This window comes from Ambystoma mexicanum, unplaced genomic scaffold, assembly GCF_040938575.1.
Source record: "Ambystoma mexicanum isolate Mex_15411 unplaced genomic scaffold, UKY_AmexF1_1 Mex_scaf10, whole genome shotgun sequence".
Lineage (NCBI taxonomy): Eukaryota > Metazoa > Chordata > Amphibia > Caudata > Ambystomatidae > Ambystoma > Ambystoma mexicanum.
The window spans coordinates 335,001-347,500 of NW_027182325.1; the positions used below are offsets into that span (position 1 = coordinate 335,001).

General features: G+C 47.5%; 34 non-coding genes and 10 pseudogenes across 34 annotated transcripts in view; all 44 read left to right on the forward strand.

Moving 5' to 3' along the window:
* The first annotated feature begins 21 nt into the window (after positions 1 to 21).
* Positions 22 to 140, forward strand: LOC138547400 (5S ribosomal RNA). Its single transcript, XR_011291240.1, has one exon. It is a non-coding gene; the product is annotated as a 5S ribosomal RNA (ribosomal RNA).
* Positions 141 to 246: 106 nt separating this feature from the next.
* Positions 247 to 365, forward strand: LOC138551210 (5S ribosomal RNA). The gene has a single exon (XR_011294939.1). It is a non-coding gene; the product is annotated as a 5S ribosomal RNA (ribosomal RNA).
* A 105-nt stretch (positions 366 to 470) lies between these two features.
* Positions 471 to 579, forward strand: LOC138544063 (5S ribosomal RNA; annotated as a pseudogene).
* Positions 580 to 1,043: 464 nt separating this feature from the next.
* Positions 1,044 to 1,162, forward strand: LOC138538127 (5S ribosomal RNA). The gene has a single exon (XR_011286238.1). It is a non-coding gene; the product is annotated as a 5S ribosomal RNA (ribosomal RNA).
* A 106-nt stretch (positions 1,163 to 1,268) lies between these two features.
* LOC138539364 (5S ribosomal RNA) lies at positions 1,269 to 1,387 on the forward strand. Its single transcript, XR_011287433.1, has one exon. It is a non-coding gene; the product is annotated as a 5S ribosomal RNA (ribosomal RNA).
* A 106-nt stretch (positions 1,388 to 1,493) lies between these two features.
* On the forward strand, positions 1,494 to 1,612 carry LOC138549705 (5S ribosomal RNA). The gene has a single exon (XR_011293480.1). It is a non-coding gene; the product is annotated as a 5S ribosomal RNA (ribosomal RNA).
* A 106-nt stretch (positions 1,613 to 1,718) lies between these two features.
* Positions 1,719 to 1,827, forward strand: LOC138546754 (5S ribosomal RNA; annotated as a pseudogene).
* A 453-nt stretch (positions 1,828 to 2,280) lies between these two features.
* Positions 2,281 to 2,399, forward strand: LOC138542417 (5S ribosomal RNA). Its single transcript, XR_011290399.1, has one exon. It is a non-coding gene; the product is annotated as a 5S ribosomal RNA (ribosomal RNA).
* A 106-nt stretch (positions 2,400 to 2,505) lies between these two features.
* On the forward strand, positions 2,506 to 2,624 carry LOC138539365 (5S ribosomal RNA). Its single transcript, XR_011287434.1, has one exon. It is a non-coding gene; the product is annotated as a 5S ribosomal RNA (ribosomal RNA).
* Positions 2,625 to 2,730: 106 nt separating this feature from the next.
* On the forward strand, positions 2,731 to 2,849 carry LOC138540938 (5S ribosomal RNA). Its single transcript, XR_011288961.1, has one exon. It is a non-coding gene; the product is annotated as a 5S ribosomal RNA (ribosomal RNA).
* A 106-nt stretch (positions 2,850 to 2,955) lies between these two features.
* On the forward strand, positions 2,956 to 3,074 carry LOC138547401 (5S ribosomal RNA). The gene has a single exon (XR_011291241.1). It is a non-coding gene; the product is annotated as a 5S ribosomal RNA (ribosomal RNA).
* Positions 3,075 to 3,180: 106 nt separating this feature from the next.
* On the forward strand, positions 3,181 to 3,289 carry LOC138545800 (5S ribosomal RNA; annotated as a pseudogene).
* A 453-nt stretch (positions 3,290 to 3,742) lies between these two features.
* On the forward strand, positions 3,743 to 3,861 carry LOC138538128 (5S ribosomal RNA). The gene has a single exon (XR_011286239.1). It is a non-coding gene; the product is annotated as a 5S ribosomal RNA (ribosomal RNA).
* Positions 3,862 to 3,967: 106 nt separating this feature from the next.
* Positions 3,968 to 4,086, forward strand: LOC138539366 (5S ribosomal RNA). Its single transcript, XR_011287435.1, has one exon. It is a non-coding gene; the product is annotated as a 5S ribosomal RNA (ribosomal RNA).
* Positions 4,087 to 4,192: 106 nt separating this feature from the next.
* On the forward strand, positions 4,193 to 4,311 carry LOC138549706 (5S ribosomal RNA). The gene has a single exon (XR_011293481.1). It is a non-coding gene; the product is annotated as a 5S ribosomal RNA (ribosomal RNA).
* A 106-nt stretch (positions 4,312 to 4,417) lies between these two features.
* Positions 4,418 to 4,526, forward strand: LOC138542970 (5S ribosomal RNA; annotated as a pseudogene).
* Positions 4,527 to 4,632: 106 nt separating this feature from the next.
* On the forward strand, positions 4,633 to 4,751 carry LOC138547402 (5S ribosomal RNA). Its single transcript, XR_011291242.1, has one exon. It is a non-coding gene; the product is annotated as a 5S ribosomal RNA (ribosomal RNA).
* Positions 4,752 to 4,857: 106 nt separating this feature from the next.
* Positions 4,858 to 4,966, forward strand: LOC138545688 (5S ribosomal RNA; annotated as a pseudogene).
* A 463-nt stretch (positions 4,967 to 5,429) lies between these two features.
* LOC138538129 (5S ribosomal RNA) lies at positions 5,430 to 5,548 on the forward strand. Its single transcript, XR_011286240.1, has one exon. It is a non-coding gene; the product is annotated as a 5S ribosomal RNA (ribosomal RNA).
* Positions 5,549 to 5,654: 106 nt separating this feature from the next.
* Positions 5,655 to 5,773, forward strand: LOC138539367 (5S ribosomal RNA). The gene has a single exon (XR_011287436.1). It is a non-coding gene; the product is annotated as a 5S ribosomal RNA (ribosomal RNA).
* Positions 5,774 to 5,879: 106 nt separating this feature from the next.
* Positions 5,880 to 5,998, forward strand: LOC138541491 (5S ribosomal RNA). The gene has a single exon (XR_011289497.1). It is a non-coding gene; the product is annotated as a 5S ribosomal RNA (ribosomal RNA).
* A 106-nt stretch (positions 5,999 to 6,104) lies between these two features.
* Positions 6,105 to 6,223, forward strand: LOC138547403 (5S ribosomal RNA). The gene has a single exon (XR_011291243.1). It is a non-coding gene; the product is annotated as a 5S ribosomal RNA (ribosomal RNA).
* A 106-nt stretch (positions 6,224 to 6,329) lies between these two features.
* On the forward strand, positions 6,330 to 6,448 carry LOC138543355 (5S ribosomal RNA). The gene has a single exon (XR_011290599.1). It is a non-coding gene; the product is annotated as a 5S ribosomal RNA (ribosomal RNA).
* A 105-nt stretch (positions 6,449 to 6,553) lies between these two features.
* On the forward strand, positions 6,554 to 6,662 carry LOC138543240 (5S ribosomal RNA; annotated as a pseudogene).
* Positions 6,663 to 7,137: 475 nt separating this feature from the next.
* LOC138538130 (5S ribosomal RNA) lies at positions 7,138 to 7,256 on the forward strand. Its single transcript, XR_011286241.1, has one exon. It is a non-coding gene; the product is annotated as a 5S ribosomal RNA (ribosomal RNA).
* Positions 7,257 to 7,362: 106 nt separating this feature from the next.
* On the forward strand, positions 7,363 to 7,481 carry LOC138539369 (5S ribosomal RNA). The gene has a single exon (XR_011287438.1). It is a non-coding gene; the product is annotated as a 5S ribosomal RNA (ribosomal RNA).
* Positions 7,482 to 7,587: 106 nt separating this feature from the next.
* Positions 7,588 to 7,706, forward strand: LOC138541493 (5S ribosomal RNA). Its single transcript, XR_011289499.1, has one exon. It is a non-coding gene; the product is annotated as a 5S ribosomal RNA (ribosomal RNA).
* A 106-nt stretch (positions 7,707 to 7,812) lies between these two features.
* On the forward strand, positions 7,813 to 7,931 carry LOC138547404 (5S ribosomal RNA). Its single transcript, XR_011291244.1, has one exon. It is a non-coding gene; the product is annotated as a 5S ribosomal RNA (ribosomal RNA).
* A 106-nt stretch (positions 7,932 to 8,037) lies between these two features.
* Positions 8,038 to 8,156, forward strand: LOC138551212 (5S ribosomal RNA). Its single transcript, XR_011294941.1, has one exon. It is a non-coding gene; the product is annotated as a 5S ribosomal RNA (ribosomal RNA).
* A 105-nt stretch (positions 8,157 to 8,261) lies between these two features.
* LOC138544064 (5S ribosomal RNA) lies at positions 8,262 to 8,370 on the forward strand (annotated as a pseudogene).
* A 464-nt stretch (positions 8,371 to 8,834) lies between these two features.
* Positions 8,835 to 8,953, forward strand: LOC138538132 (5S ribosomal RNA). Its single transcript, XR_011286243.1, has one exon. It is a non-coding gene; the product is annotated as a 5S ribosomal RNA (ribosomal RNA).
* A 106-nt stretch (positions 8,954 to 9,059) lies between these two features.
* On the forward strand, positions 9,060 to 9,178 carry LOC138539370 (5S ribosomal RNA). Its single transcript, XR_011287439.1, has one exon. It is a non-coding gene; the product is annotated as a 5S ribosomal RNA (ribosomal RNA).
* Positions 9,179 to 9,284: 106 nt separating this feature from the next.
* LOC138549707 (5S ribosomal RNA) lies at positions 9,285 to 9,403 on the forward strand. Its single transcript, XR_011293482.1, has one exon. It is a non-coding gene; the product is annotated as a 5S ribosomal RNA (ribosomal RNA).
* A 106-nt stretch (positions 9,404 to 9,509) lies between these two features.
* Positions 9,510 to 9,618, forward strand: LOC138546756 (5S ribosomal RNA; annotated as a pseudogene).
* Positions 9,619 to 10,071: 453 nt separating this feature from the next.
* On the forward strand, positions 10,072 to 10,190 carry LOC138542418 (5S ribosomal RNA). The gene has a single exon (XR_011290400.1). It is a non-coding gene; the product is annotated as a 5S ribosomal RNA (ribosomal RNA).
* Positions 10,191 to 10,296: 106 nt separating this feature from the next.
* On the forward strand, positions 10,297 to 10,415 carry LOC138539371 (5S ribosomal RNA). Its single transcript, XR_011287440.1, has one exon. It is a non-coding gene; the product is annotated as a 5S ribosomal RNA (ribosomal RNA).
* Positions 10,416 to 10,521: 106 nt separating this feature from the next.
* Positions 10,522 to 10,640, forward strand: LOC138540939 (5S ribosomal RNA). The gene has a single exon (XR_011288962.1). It is a non-coding gene; the product is annotated as a 5S ribosomal RNA (ribosomal RNA).
* A 106-nt stretch (positions 10,641 to 10,746) lies between these two features.
* LOC138547405 (5S ribosomal RNA) lies at positions 10,747 to 10,865 on the forward strand. The gene has a single exon (XR_011291245.1). It is a non-coding gene; the product is annotated as a 5S ribosomal RNA (ribosomal RNA).
* Positions 10,866 to 10,971: 106 nt separating this feature from the next.
* On the forward strand, positions 10,972 to 11,080 carry LOC138545801 (5S ribosomal RNA; annotated as a pseudogene).
* A 474-nt stretch (positions 11,081 to 11,554) lies between these two features.
* On the forward strand, positions 11,555 to 11,673 carry LOC138541386 (5S ribosomal RNA). The gene has a single exon (XR_011289395.1). It is a non-coding gene; the product is annotated as a 5S ribosomal RNA (ribosomal RNA).
* A 106-nt stretch (positions 11,674 to 11,779) lies between these two features.
* On the forward strand, positions 11,780 to 11,898 carry LOC138539372 (5S ribosomal RNA). Its single transcript, XR_011287441.1, has one exon. It is a non-coding gene; the product is annotated as a 5S ribosomal RNA (ribosomal RNA).
* A 106-nt stretch (positions 11,899 to 12,004) lies between these two features.
* Positions 12,005 to 12,123, forward strand: LOC138549709 (5S ribosomal RNA). The gene has a single exon (XR_011293483.1). It is a non-coding gene; the product is annotated as a 5S ribosomal RNA (ribosomal RNA).
* Positions 12,124 to 12,229: 106 nt separating this feature from the next.
* Positions 12,230 to 12,338, forward strand: LOC138542972 (5S ribosomal RNA; annotated as a pseudogene).
* Positions 12,339 to 12,444: 106 nt separating this feature from the next.
* LOC138547407 (5S ribosomal RNA) overlaps positions 12,445 to 12,500 on the forward strand; it is a 119-nt gene continuing 63 nt past the window's right edge. The window contains exon 1 of the ribosomal RNA XR_011291247.1: positions 12,445 to 12,500. This exon is cut by the window's right edge and continues 63 nt beyond it. This is a non-coding gene — a ribosomal RNA (5S ribosomal RNA).

The following is a 12,500-nucleotide window of genomic DNA, read 5'->3' on the forward strand; positions in this document are numbered from 1 at the left end:
ACAAAACTCACTAGGCCCAGAGCCTACGGCCACACCACACTGATTGCGCCCGATCTCGTCTGATCTCGGAAGCTAAGCAGTGTCGGGCCTAGTTAGTACCTGGATGGGAGACCACCTGGGAATACCAGGTGCTGTAGGCTTTTTTGTGCTCCAAGTTCAGGAAGTGAGCCATTTCTCAATTGCCTTTCAAAACTGCAAGGTCTAGCCGACTAGATGCTTAAAAGTACAAAACTCACTAAGCCCAGAGCCTACGGCCACACCACACTGAATGCGCCCGATCTCGTCTGATCTCGGAAGCTAAGCAGTGTCGGGCCTAGTTAGTACCTGGATAGGAGACCACCTGGGAATACCAGGTGCTGTAGGCTTTTTTGTGCTCCAAGTTCAGGAAGTGAGCCATTTCACAATTGCCTTTCAAAACTGCAAGGTCTAGCCGACTAGATGCTTAAAAGTACAAACTCACTAGGCCCAGAGCCTACGGCCACACCACACTGAATGCCCCCGATCTCGGAAGCTAAGCAGGGTCGGGCCTAGTTAGTACCTGGATGGGAGACTGCCTGGGAATACCAGGTGCTGTAGGCTTTTTTTGTGCTCCATGATTAGTAATTGCGCAACTTCTCAATTATTTTTCAAATTTGGTATGTTTCCAAAATAATTGTATCCCGTTTTATAGCGGAAATGTTGGACAACATCATGAGGGCTGGAGCTACCTTTTTACATAGAATTAGCATACAGGTAGTGTGTTCATGGGTAATAAATCGACTTTCACATGTAATGCAGTACAGAGAATATTGAGTCCTTCAAGAGGCATGAAAGAAAACCATTATTGTGTTGATTGTTCTCTCCACCTCCCTGCAACAGACACAGGATGGATGAATTAAAGTTATCCTACCAGACATAGGAGTCCTGAATGGGCCCACCAGTCTTATATATCTCGCCTGATCGAGCCTGATCGAGCGATGAGCGTGGTATCATGTTGCAAGTGGCTGCATGGCTTAGCTTACTAAATGCAAATGCATAAGAGTAATATTCTTAGCATTCCTAGAGCCTACGGCCACACCACACTGAATGCACCCGATCTCGACTGATCTCGGAAGTTAAGCAGTGTCAGGCCTAGTTAGTACCTGGATGGGAGACCGCCTGGGAATACCAGGTGCTGTAGGCTTTTTTGTGCTCCAAGTTCAGGAAGTGAGCCCTTTCTCAATTGCCTTTTAAAACTGCAAGGTCTAGCCGACTAGATGCTTAAAAGTACAAAACTCAGTAGGCCCAGAGCCTACGGCCACACCACACTGAATGTGCCTGATCTCGTCTGATCTCAGAAGCTAAGCAGTGTCGGGCCTAGTTAGTACCTGGATGGAAGACCGCCTGGGAATACCAGGTGCTGTAGGCTTTTTTGTACTCCAAGTTCAGGAAGTGAGCCATTTCTCAATTGCCTTTCAAAACTGCAAGGTCTAGCCGACTAGATGCTTAAAAGTACAAAACTCACAAGAACCAGAGCCTACGGCCACACCACACTGAATGCGCCCGATCTCGTCTGATCTCGGAAGCTAAGCAGTGTCGGGCCTCGTTAGTACCTGGATGGGAGACCGCCTGGGAATACCAGGTGCTGTAGGCTTTTTTGTGCTCCAAGTTCAGGAAGTGAGCCATTTCACAATTGCCTTTCAAAACTGCAAGGTCTAGCCGACTAGATGCTTAAAAGTACAAAACTCACTAGGCCCAGAGCCTTCGGCCACACCACACTGAATGCGCCCGATCTCGGAAGCTAAGCAGGGTCAGGCCTAGTTAGTACCTGGATGGGAGACTGCCTGGGAATACCAGGTGCTGTAGGCTTTTTTGTGCTCCATGATTAGTAATTGCGCAACTTCTCAATTATTTTTCAAATTTGGTATGTTTCCAAAATAATTGTATCCCGTTTTATAGCGGAAATGTTGGACAACATCATGAGGGCTGGAGCTACCTTTTTACATAGAATTAGCATACAGGTAGTGTGTTCATGGGTAATAAATCGACTTTCACATGTAATGCAGTACAGAGAATATTGAGTCGTTCAAGAGGCATGAAAGAAAACCATTATTGTGTTGATTGTTCTCTCCACCTCCCTGCAACAGACACAGGATGGATGAATTAAAGTTATCCTACCAGACATAGGAGTCCTGAATGGGCCCACCAGTCTTATATATCTCGCCTGATCGAGCGATGAGCGTGGTATCATGTTGCAAGTGGCTGCATGGCTTAGCTTACTAAATGCAAATGCATAAGAGTAATATTCTTAGCATTCCTAGAGCCTACGGCCACACCACACTGAATGCACCCGATCTCGACTGATCTCGGAAGTTAAGCAGTGTCATGCCTAGTTAGTACCTGGATGGGAGACCGCCTGGGAATACCAGGTGCTGTAGGCTTTTTTGTGCTCCAAGTTCAGGAAGTGAGCCCTTTCTCAATTGCCTTTTAAAACTGCAAGGTCTAGCCGACTAGATGCTTAAAAGTACAAAACTCACTAGGCCCAGAGCCTACGGCCACACCACACTGAATGTGCCTGATCTCGTCTGATCTCAGAAGCTAAGCAGTGTCGGGCCTAGTTAGTACCTGGATGGAAGACCGCCTGGGAATACCAGGTGCTGTAGGCTTTTTTGTACTCCAAGTTCAGGAAGTGAGCCATTTCTCAATTGCCTTTCAAAACTGCAAGGTCTAGCCGACTAGATGCTTAAAAGTACAAAACTCACAAGAACCAGAGCCTACGGCCACACCACACTGAATGCGCCCGATCTCGTCTGTTCTCGGAAGCTAAGCAGTGTCGGGCCTCGTTAGTACCTGGATGGGAGACCGCCTGGGAATACCAGGTGCTGTAGGCTTTTTTGTGCTCCAAGTTCAGGAAGTGAGCCATTTCTCAATTGCCTTTCAAAAGTGCAAGGTCTAGCTGACTAGATGCTTAAAAGTACAAAACTCACTAGGCCCAGAGCCTACGGCCACACCACACTGATTGCGCCCGATCTCGTCTGATCTCGGAAGCTAAGCAGTGTCGGGCCTAGTTAGTACCTGGATGGGAGACCACCTGGGAATACCAGGTGCTGTAGGCTTTTTTGTGCTCCAAGTTCAGGAAGTGAGCCATTTCTCAATTGCCTTTCAAAACTGCAAGGTCTAGCCGACTAGATGCTTAAAAGTACAAAACTCACTAGGCCCAGAGCCTACGGCCACACCACACTGAATGTGCCCGATCTCGGAAACTAAGCAGGGTCAGGCCTAGTTAGTACCTGGATGGGAGACTGCCTGGGAATACCAGGTGCTGTAGGCTTTTTTGTGCTCCATGATTAGTAATTGCGCAACTTCTCAATTATTTTTCAAATTTGGTATGTTTCCAAAATAATTGTATCCCGTTTTATAGCGGAAATGTTGGACAACATCATGAGGGCTGGAGCTACCTTTTTACATAGAATTAGCATACAGGTAGTGTGTTCATGGGTAATAAATCGACTTTCACATGTAATGCAGTACAGAGAATATTGAGTCCTTCAAGAGGCATGAAAGAAAACCATTATTGTGTTGATTGTTCTCTCCACCTCCCTGCAACAGACACAGGATGGATGAATTAAAGTTATCCTACCAGACATAGGAGTCCTGAATGGGCCCACCAGTCTTATATATCTCGCCTGATCGAGCGATGAGCGTGGTATCATGTTGCAAGTGGCTGCATGGCTTAGCTTACTAAATGCAAATGCATAAGAGTAATATTCTTAGCATTCCTAGAGCCTACGGCCACACCACACTGAATGCACCCGATCTCGACTGATCTCGGAAGTTAAGCAGTGTCAGGCCTAGTTAGTACCTGGATGGGAGACCGCCTGGGAATACCAGGTGCTGTAGGCTTTTTTGTGCTCCAAGTTCAGGAAGTGAGCCCTTTCTCAATTGCCTTTTAAAACTGCAAGGTCTAGCCGACTAGATGCTTAAAAGTACAAAACTCAGTAGGCCCAGAGCCTACGGCCACACCACACTGAATGTGCCTGATCTCGTCTGATCTCAGAAGCTAAGCAGTGTCGGGCCTAGTTAGTACCTGGATGGAAGACCGCCTGGGAATACCAGGTGCTGTAGGCTTTTTTGTACTCCAAGTTCAGGAAGTGAGCCATTTCTCAATTGCCTTTCAAAACTGCAAGGTCTAGCCGACTAGATGCTTAAAAGTACAAAACTCACAAGAACCAGAGCCTACGGCCACACCACACTGAATGCGCCCGATCTCGTCTGATCTCGGAAGCTAAGCAGTGTCGGGCCTCGTTAGTACCTGGATGGGAGACCGCCTGGGAATACCAGGTGCTGTAGGCTTTTTTGTGCTCCAAGTTCAGGAAGTGAGCCATTTCTCAATTGCCTTTCAAAATTGCAAGGTCTAGCTGACTAGATGCTTAAAAGTACAAAACTCACTAGGCCCAGAGCCTACGGCCACACCACACTGATTGCGCCCGATCTCGGAAGCTAAGCAGTGTCGGGCCTCGTTAGTACCTGGATGGGAGACCGCCTGGGAATACCAGGTGCTGTAGGCTTTTTTGTGCTCCAAGTTCAGGAAGTGAGCCATTTCTCAATTGCCTTTCAAAACTGCAAGGTCTAGCTGACTAGATGCTTAAAAGTACAAAACTCACTAGGCCCAGAGCCTACGGCCACACCACACTGATTGCGCCCGATCTCGTCTGATCTCGGAAGCTAAGCAGTGTCGGGCCTAGTTAGTACCTGGATGGGAGACCACCTGGGAATACCAGGTGCTGTAGGCTTTTTTGTGCTCCAAGTTCAGGAAGTGAGCCATTTCACAATTGCCTTTCAAAACTGCAAGGTCTAGCCGACTAGATGCTTAAAAGTACAAAACTCACTAGGCCCAGAGCCTACGGCCACACCACACTGAATGCGCCCGATCTCGGAAGCTAAGCAGGGTCAGGCCTAGTTAGTACCTCGATGGGAGACTGCCTGGGAATACCAGGTGCTGTAGGCTTTTTTGTGCTCCATGATTAGTAATTGCGCAACTTCTCAATTATTTTTCAAATTTGGTATGTTTCCAAAATAATTGTATCCCGTTTTATAGCGGAAATGTTGGACAACATCATGAGGGCTGGAGCTACCTTTTTACATAGAATTAGCATACAGGTAGTGTGTTCATGGGTAATAAATCGACTTTCACATGTAATGCAGTACAGAGAATATTGAGTCCTTCAAGAGGCATGAAAGAAAACCATTATTGTGTTGATTGTTCTCTCCACCTCCCTGCAACAGACACAGGATGGATGAATTAAAGTTATCCTACCAGACATAGGAGTCCTGAATGGGCCCACCAGTCTTATATATCTCGCCTGATCGAGCCTGATCGAGCGATGAGCGTGGTATCATGTTGCAAGTGGCTGCATGGCTTAGCTTACTAAATGCAAATGCATAAGAGTAATATTCTTAGCATTCCTAGAGCCTACGGCCACACCACACTGAATGCACCCGATCTCGACTGATCTCGGAAGTTAAGCAGTGTCAGGCCTAGTTAGTACCTGGATGGGAGACCGCCTGGGAATACCAGGTGCTGTAGGCTTTTTTGTGCTCCAAGTTCAGGAAGTGAGCCCTTTCTCAATTGCCTTTTAAAACTGCAAGGTCTAGCCGACTAGATGCTTAAAAGTACAAAACTCACTAGGCCCAGAGCCTACGGCCACACCACACTGAATGTGCCTGATCTCGTCTGATCTCAGAAGCTAAGCAGTGTCGGGCCTAGTTAGTACCTGGATGGAAGACCGCCTGGGAATACCAGGTGCTGTAGGCTTTTTTGTACTCCAAGTTCAGGAAGTGAGCCATTTCTCAATTGCCTTTCAAAACTGCAAGGTCTAGCCGACTAGATGCTTAAAAGTACAAAACTCACAAGAACCAGAGCCTACGGCCACAGCACACTGAATGCGCCCGATCTCGTCTGATCTCGGAAGCTAAGCAGTGTCGGGCCTCGTTAGTACCTGGATGGGAGACCGCCTGGGAATACCAGGTGCTGTAGGCTTTTTTGTGCTCCAAGTTCAGGAAGTGAGCCATTTCTCAATTGCCTTTCAAAACTGCAAGGTCTAGCTGACTAGATGCTTAAAAGTACAAAACTCACTAGGCCCAGAGCCTACGGCCACACCACACTGATTGCGCCCGATCTCGTCTGATCTCGGAAGCTAAGCAGTGTCGGGCCTAGTTAGTACCTGGATGGGAGACCACCTGGGAATACCAGGTGCTGTAGGCTTTTTTGTGCTCCAAGTTCAGGAAGTGAGCCATTTCTCAATTGCCTTTCAAAACTGCAAGGTCTAGCCGACTAGATGCTTAAAAGTACAAAACTCACTAAGCCCAGAGCCTACGGCCACACCACACTGAATGCGCCCGATCTCGTCTGATCTCGGAAGCTAAGCAGTGTCGGGCCTAGTTAGTACCTGGATGGGAGACCACCTGGGAATACCAGGTGCTGTAGGCTTTTTTGTGCTCCAAGTTCAGGAAGTGAGCCATTTCACAATTGCCTTTCAAAACTGCAAGGTCTAGCCGACTAGATGCTTAAAAGTACAAACTCACTAGGCCCAGAGCCTACGGCCACACCACACTGAATGCGCCCGATCTCGGAAGCTAAGCAGGGTCGGGCCTAGTTAGTACCTGGATGGGAGACTGCCTGGGAATACCAGGTGCTGTAGGCTTTTTTTGTGCTCCATGATTAGTAATTGCGCAACTTCTCAATTATTTTTCAAATTTGGTATGTTTCCAAAATAATTGTATCCCGTTTTATAGCGGAAATGTTGGACAACATCATGAGGGCTGGAGCTACCTTTTTACATAGAATTAGCATACAGGTAGTGTGTTCATGGGTAATAAATCGACTTTCACATGTAATGCAGTACAGAGAATATTGAGTCCTTCAAGAGGCATGAAAGAAAACCATTATTGTGTTGATTGTTCTCTCCACCTCCCTGCAACAGACACAGGATGGATGAATTAAAGTTATCCTACCAGACATAGGAGTCCTGAATGGGCCCACCAGTCTTATATATCTCGCCTGATCGAGCCTGATCGAGCGCTGATCGAGCGATGAGCGTGGTATCATGTTGCTAGTGGCTGCATGGCTTAGCTTACTAAATGCAAATGCATAAGAGTAATATTCTTAGCATTCCTAGAGCCTACGGCCACACCACACTGAATGCACCCGATCTCGACTGATCTCGGAAGTTAAGCAGTGTCAGGCCTAGTTAGTACCTGGATGGGAGACCGCCTGGGAATACCAGGTGCTGTAGGCTTTTTTGTGCTCCAAGTTCAGGAAGTGAGCCCTTTCTCAATTGCCTTTTAAAACTGCAAGGTCTAGCCGACTAGATGCTTAAAAGTACAAAACTCACAAGGCCCAGAGCCTACGGCCACACCACACTGAATGTGCCTGATCTCGTCTGATCTCAGAAGCTAAGCAGTGTCGGGCCTAGTTAGTACCTGGATGGAAGACCGCCTGGGAATACCAGGTGCTGTAGGCTTTTTTGTACTCCAAGTTCAGGAAGTGAGCCATTTCTCAATTGCCTTTCAAAACTGCAAGGTCTAGCCGACTAGATGCTTAAAAGTACAAAACTCACAAGAACCAGAGCCTACGGCCACAGCACACTGAATGCGCCCGATCTCGTCTGATCTCGGAAGCTAAGCAGTGTCGGGCCTCGTTAGTACCTGGATGGGAGACCGCCTGGGAATACCAGGTGCTGTAGGCTTTTTTGTGCTCCAAGTTCAGGAAGTGAGCCATTTCTCAATTGCCTTTCAAAACTGCAAGGTCTAGCTGACTAGATGCTTAAAAGTACAAAACTCACTAGGCCCAGAGCCTACGGCCACACCACACTGATTGCGCCCGATCTCGTCTGATCTCGGAAGCTAAGCAGTGTCGGGCCTAGTTAGTACCTGGATGGGAGACCACCTGGGAATACCAGGTGCTGTAGGCTTTTTTGTGCTCCAAGTTCAGGAAGTGAGCCATTTCTCAATTGCCTTTCAAAACTGCAAGGTCTAGCCGACTAGATGCTTAAAAGTACAAAACTCACTAAGCCCAGAGCCTACGGCCACACCACACTGAATGCGCCCGATCTCGTCTGATCTCGGAAGCTAAGCAGTGTCGGGCCTAGTTAGTACCTGGATAGGAGACCACCTGGGAATACCAGGTGCTGTAGGCTTTTTTGTGCTCCAAGTTCAGGAAGTGAGCCATTTCACAATTGCCTTTCAAAACTGCAAGGTCTAGCCGACTAGATGCTTAAAAGTACAAACTCACTAGGCCCAGAGCCTACGGCCACACCACACTGAATGCCCCCGATCTCGGAAGCTAAGCAGGGTCGGGCCTAGTTAGTACCTGGATGGGAGACTGCCTGGGAATACCAGGTGCTGTAGGCTTTTTTTGTGCTCCATGATTAGTAATTGCGCAACTTCTCAATTATTTTTCAAATTTGGTATGTTTCCAAAATAATTGTATCCCGTTTTATAGCGGAAATGTTGGACAACATCATGAGGGCTGGAGCTACCTTTTTACATAGAATTAGCATACAGGTAGTGTGTTCATGGGTAATAAATCGACTTTCACATGTAATGCAGTACAGAGAATATTGAGTCCTTCAAGAGGCATGAAAGAAAACCATTATTGTGTTGATTGTTCTCTCCACCTCCCTGCAACAGACACAGGATGGATGAATTAAAGTTATCCTACCAGACATAGGAGTCCTGAATGGGCCCACCAGTCTTATATATCTCGCCTGATCGAGCCTGATCGAGCGATGAGCGTGGTATCATGTTGCAAGTGGCTGCATGGCTTAGCTTACTAAATGCAAATGCATAAGAGTAATATTCTTAGCATTCCTAGAGCCTACGGCCACACCACACTGAATGCACCCGATCTCGACTGATCTCGGAAGTTAAGCAGTGTCAGGCCTAGTTAGTACCTGGATGGGAGACCGCCTGGGAATACCAGGTGCTGTAGGCTTTTTTGTGCTCCAAGTTCAGGAAGTGAGCCCTTTCTCAATTGCCTTTTAAAACTGCAAGGTCTAGCCGACTAGATGCTTAAAAGTACAAAACTCAGTAGGCCCAGAGCCTACGGCCACACCACACTGAATGTGCCTGATCTCGTCTGATCTCAGAAGCTAAGCAGTGTCGGGCCTAGTTAGTACCTGGATGGAAGACCGCCTGGGAATACCAGGTGCTGTAGGCTTTTTTGTACTCCAAGTTCAGGAAGTGAGCCATTTCTCAATTGCCTTTCAAAACTGCAAGGTCTAGCCGACTAGATGCTTAAAAGTACAAAACTCACAAGAACCAGAGCCTACGGCCACACCACACTGAATGCGCCCGATCTCGTCTGATCTCGGAAGCTAAGCAGTGTCGGGCCTCGTTAGTACCTGGATGGGAGACCGCCTGGGAATACCAGGTGCTGTAGGCTTTTTTGTGCTCCAAGTTCAGGAAGTGAGCCATTTCACAATTGCCTTTCAAAACTGCAAGGTCTAGCCGACTAGATGCTTAAAAGTACAAAACTCACTAGGCCCAGAGCCTTCGGCCACACCACACTGAATGCGCCCGATCTCGGAAGCTAAGCAGGGTCAGGCCTAGTTAGTACCTGGATGGGAGACTGCCTGGGAATACCAGGTGCTGTAGGCTTTTTTGTGCTCCATGATTAGTAATTGCGCAACTTCTCAATTATTTTTCAAATTTGGTATGTTTCCAAAATAATTGTATCCCGTTTTATAGCGGAAATGTTGGACAACATCATGAGGGCTGGAGCTACCTTTTTACATAGAATTAGCATACAGGTAGTGTGTTCATGGGTAATAAATCGACTTTCACATGTAATGCAGTACAGAGAATATTGAGTCGTTCAAGAGGCATGAAAGAAAACCATTATTGTGTTGATTGTTCTCTCCACCTCCCTGCAACAGACACAGGATGGATGAATTAAAGTTATCCTACCAGACATAGGAGTCCTGAATGGGCCCACCAGTCTTATATATCTCGCCTGATCGAGCGATGAGCGTGGTATCATGTTGCAAGTGGCTGCATGGCTTAGCTTACTAAATGCAAATGCATAAGAGTAATATTCTTAGCATTCCTAGAGCCTACGGCCACACCACACTGAATGCACCCGATCTCGACTGATCTCGGAAGTTAAGCAGTGTCATGCCTAGTTAGTACCTGGATGGGAGACCGCCTGGGAATACCAGGTGCTGTAGGCTTTTTTGTGCTCCAAGTTCAGGAAGTGAGCCCTTTCTCAATTGCCTTTTAAAACTGCAAGGTCTAGCCGACTAGATGCTTAAAAGTACAAAACTCACTAGGCCCAGAGCCTACGGCCACACCACACTGAATGTGCCTGATCTCGTCTGATCTCAGAAGCTAAGCAGTGTCGGGCCTAGTTAGTACCTGGATGGAAGACCGCCTGGGAATACCAGGTGCTGTAGGCTTTTTTGTACTCCAAGTTCAGGAAGTGAGCCATTTCTCAATTGCCTTTCAAAACTGCAAGGTCTAGCCGACTAGATGCTTAAAAGTACAAAACTCACAAGAACCAGAGCCTACGGCCACACCACACTGAATGCGCCCGATCTCGTCTGTTCTCGGAAGCTAAGCAGTGTCGGGCCTCGTTAGTACCTGGATGGGAGACCGCCTGGGAATACCAGGTGCTGTAGGCTTTTTTGTGCTCCAAGTTCAGGAAGTGAGCCATTTCTCAATTGCCTTTCAAAAGTGCAAGGTCTAGCTGACTAGATGCTTAAAAGTACAAAACTCACTAGGCCCAGAGCCTACGGCCACACCACACTGATTGCGCCCGATCTCGTCTGATCTCGGAAGCTAAGCAGTGTCGGGCCTAGTTAGTACCTGGATGGGAGACCACCTGGGAATACCAGGTGCTGTAGGCTTTTTTGTGCTCCAAGTTCAGGAAGTGAGCCATTTCTCAATTGCCTTTCAAAACTGCAAGGTCTAGCCGACTAGATGCTTAAAAGTACAAAACTCACTAGGCCCAGAGCCTACGGCCACACCACACTGAATGTGCCCGATCTCGGAAACTAAGCAGGGTCAGGCCTAGTTAGTACCTGGATGGGAGACTGCCTGGGAATACCAGGTGCTGTAGGCTTTTTTGTGCTCCATGATTAGTAATTGCGCAACTTCTCAATTATTTTTCAAATTTGGTATGTTTCCAAAATAATTGTATCCCGTTTTATAGCGGAAATGTTGGACAACATCATGAGGGCTGGAGCTACCTTTTTACATAGAATTAGCATACAGGTAGTGTGTTCATGGGTAATAAATCGACTTTCACATGTAATGCAGTACAGAGAATATTGAGTCCTTCAAGAGGCATGAAAGAAAACCATTATTGTGTTGATTGTTCTCTCCACCTCCCTGCAACAGACACAGGATGGATGAATTAAAGTTATCCTACCAGACATAGGAGTCCTGAATGGGCCCACCAGTCTTATATATCTCGCCTGATCGAGCCTGATCGAGCGCTGATCGAGCGATGAGCGTGGTATCATGTTGCAAGTGGCTGCATGGCTTAGCTTACTAAATGCAAATGCATAAGAGTAATATTCTTAGCATTCCTAGAGCCTACGGCCACACCACACTGAATGCACCCGATCTCGACTGATCTCGGAAGTTAAGCAGTGTCAGACCTAGTTAGTACCTGGATGGGAGACCGCCTGGGAATACCAGGTGCTGTAGGCTTTTTTGTGCTCCAAGTTCAGGAAGTGAGCCCTTTCTCAATTGCCTTTTAAAACTGCAAGGTCTAGCCGACTAGATGCTTAAAAGTACAAAACTCAGTAGGCCCAGAGCCTACGGCCACACCACACTGAATGTGCCTGATCTCGTCTGATCTCAGAAGCTAAGCAGTGTCGGGCCTAGTTAGTACCTGGATGGAAGACCGCCTGGGAATACCAGGTGCTGTAGGCTTTTTTGTACTCCAAGTTCAGGAAGTGAGCCATTTCTCAATTGCCTTTCAAAACTGCAAGGTCTAGCCGACTAGATGCTTAAAAGTACAAAACTCACAAGAACCAGAGCCTACGGCCACACCACACTGAATGCGCCCGATCTCGTCTGATCTCGGAAGCTAAGCAGTGTCGGGCCTCGTTAGTACCTGGATGGGAGACCGCCTGGGAATACCAGGTGCTGTAGGCTTTTTTGTGCTCCAAGTTCAGGAAGTGAGCCATTTCTCAATTGCCTTTCAAAATTGCAAGGTCTAGCTGACTAGATGCTTAAAAGTACAAAACTCACTAGGCCCAGAGCCTACGGCCACACCACACTGATTGCGCCCGATCTCGGAAGCTAAGCAGTGTCGGGCCTCGTTAGTACCTGGATGGGAGACCGCCTGGGAATACCAGGTGCTGTAGGCTTTTTTGTGCTCCAAGTTCAGGAAGTGAGCCATTTCTCAATTGCCTTTCAAAACTGCAAGGTCTAGCTGACTAGATGCTTAAAAGTACAAAACTCACTAGGCCCAGAGCCTACGGCCACACCACACTGATTGCGCCCGATCTCGTCTGATCTCGGAAGCTAAG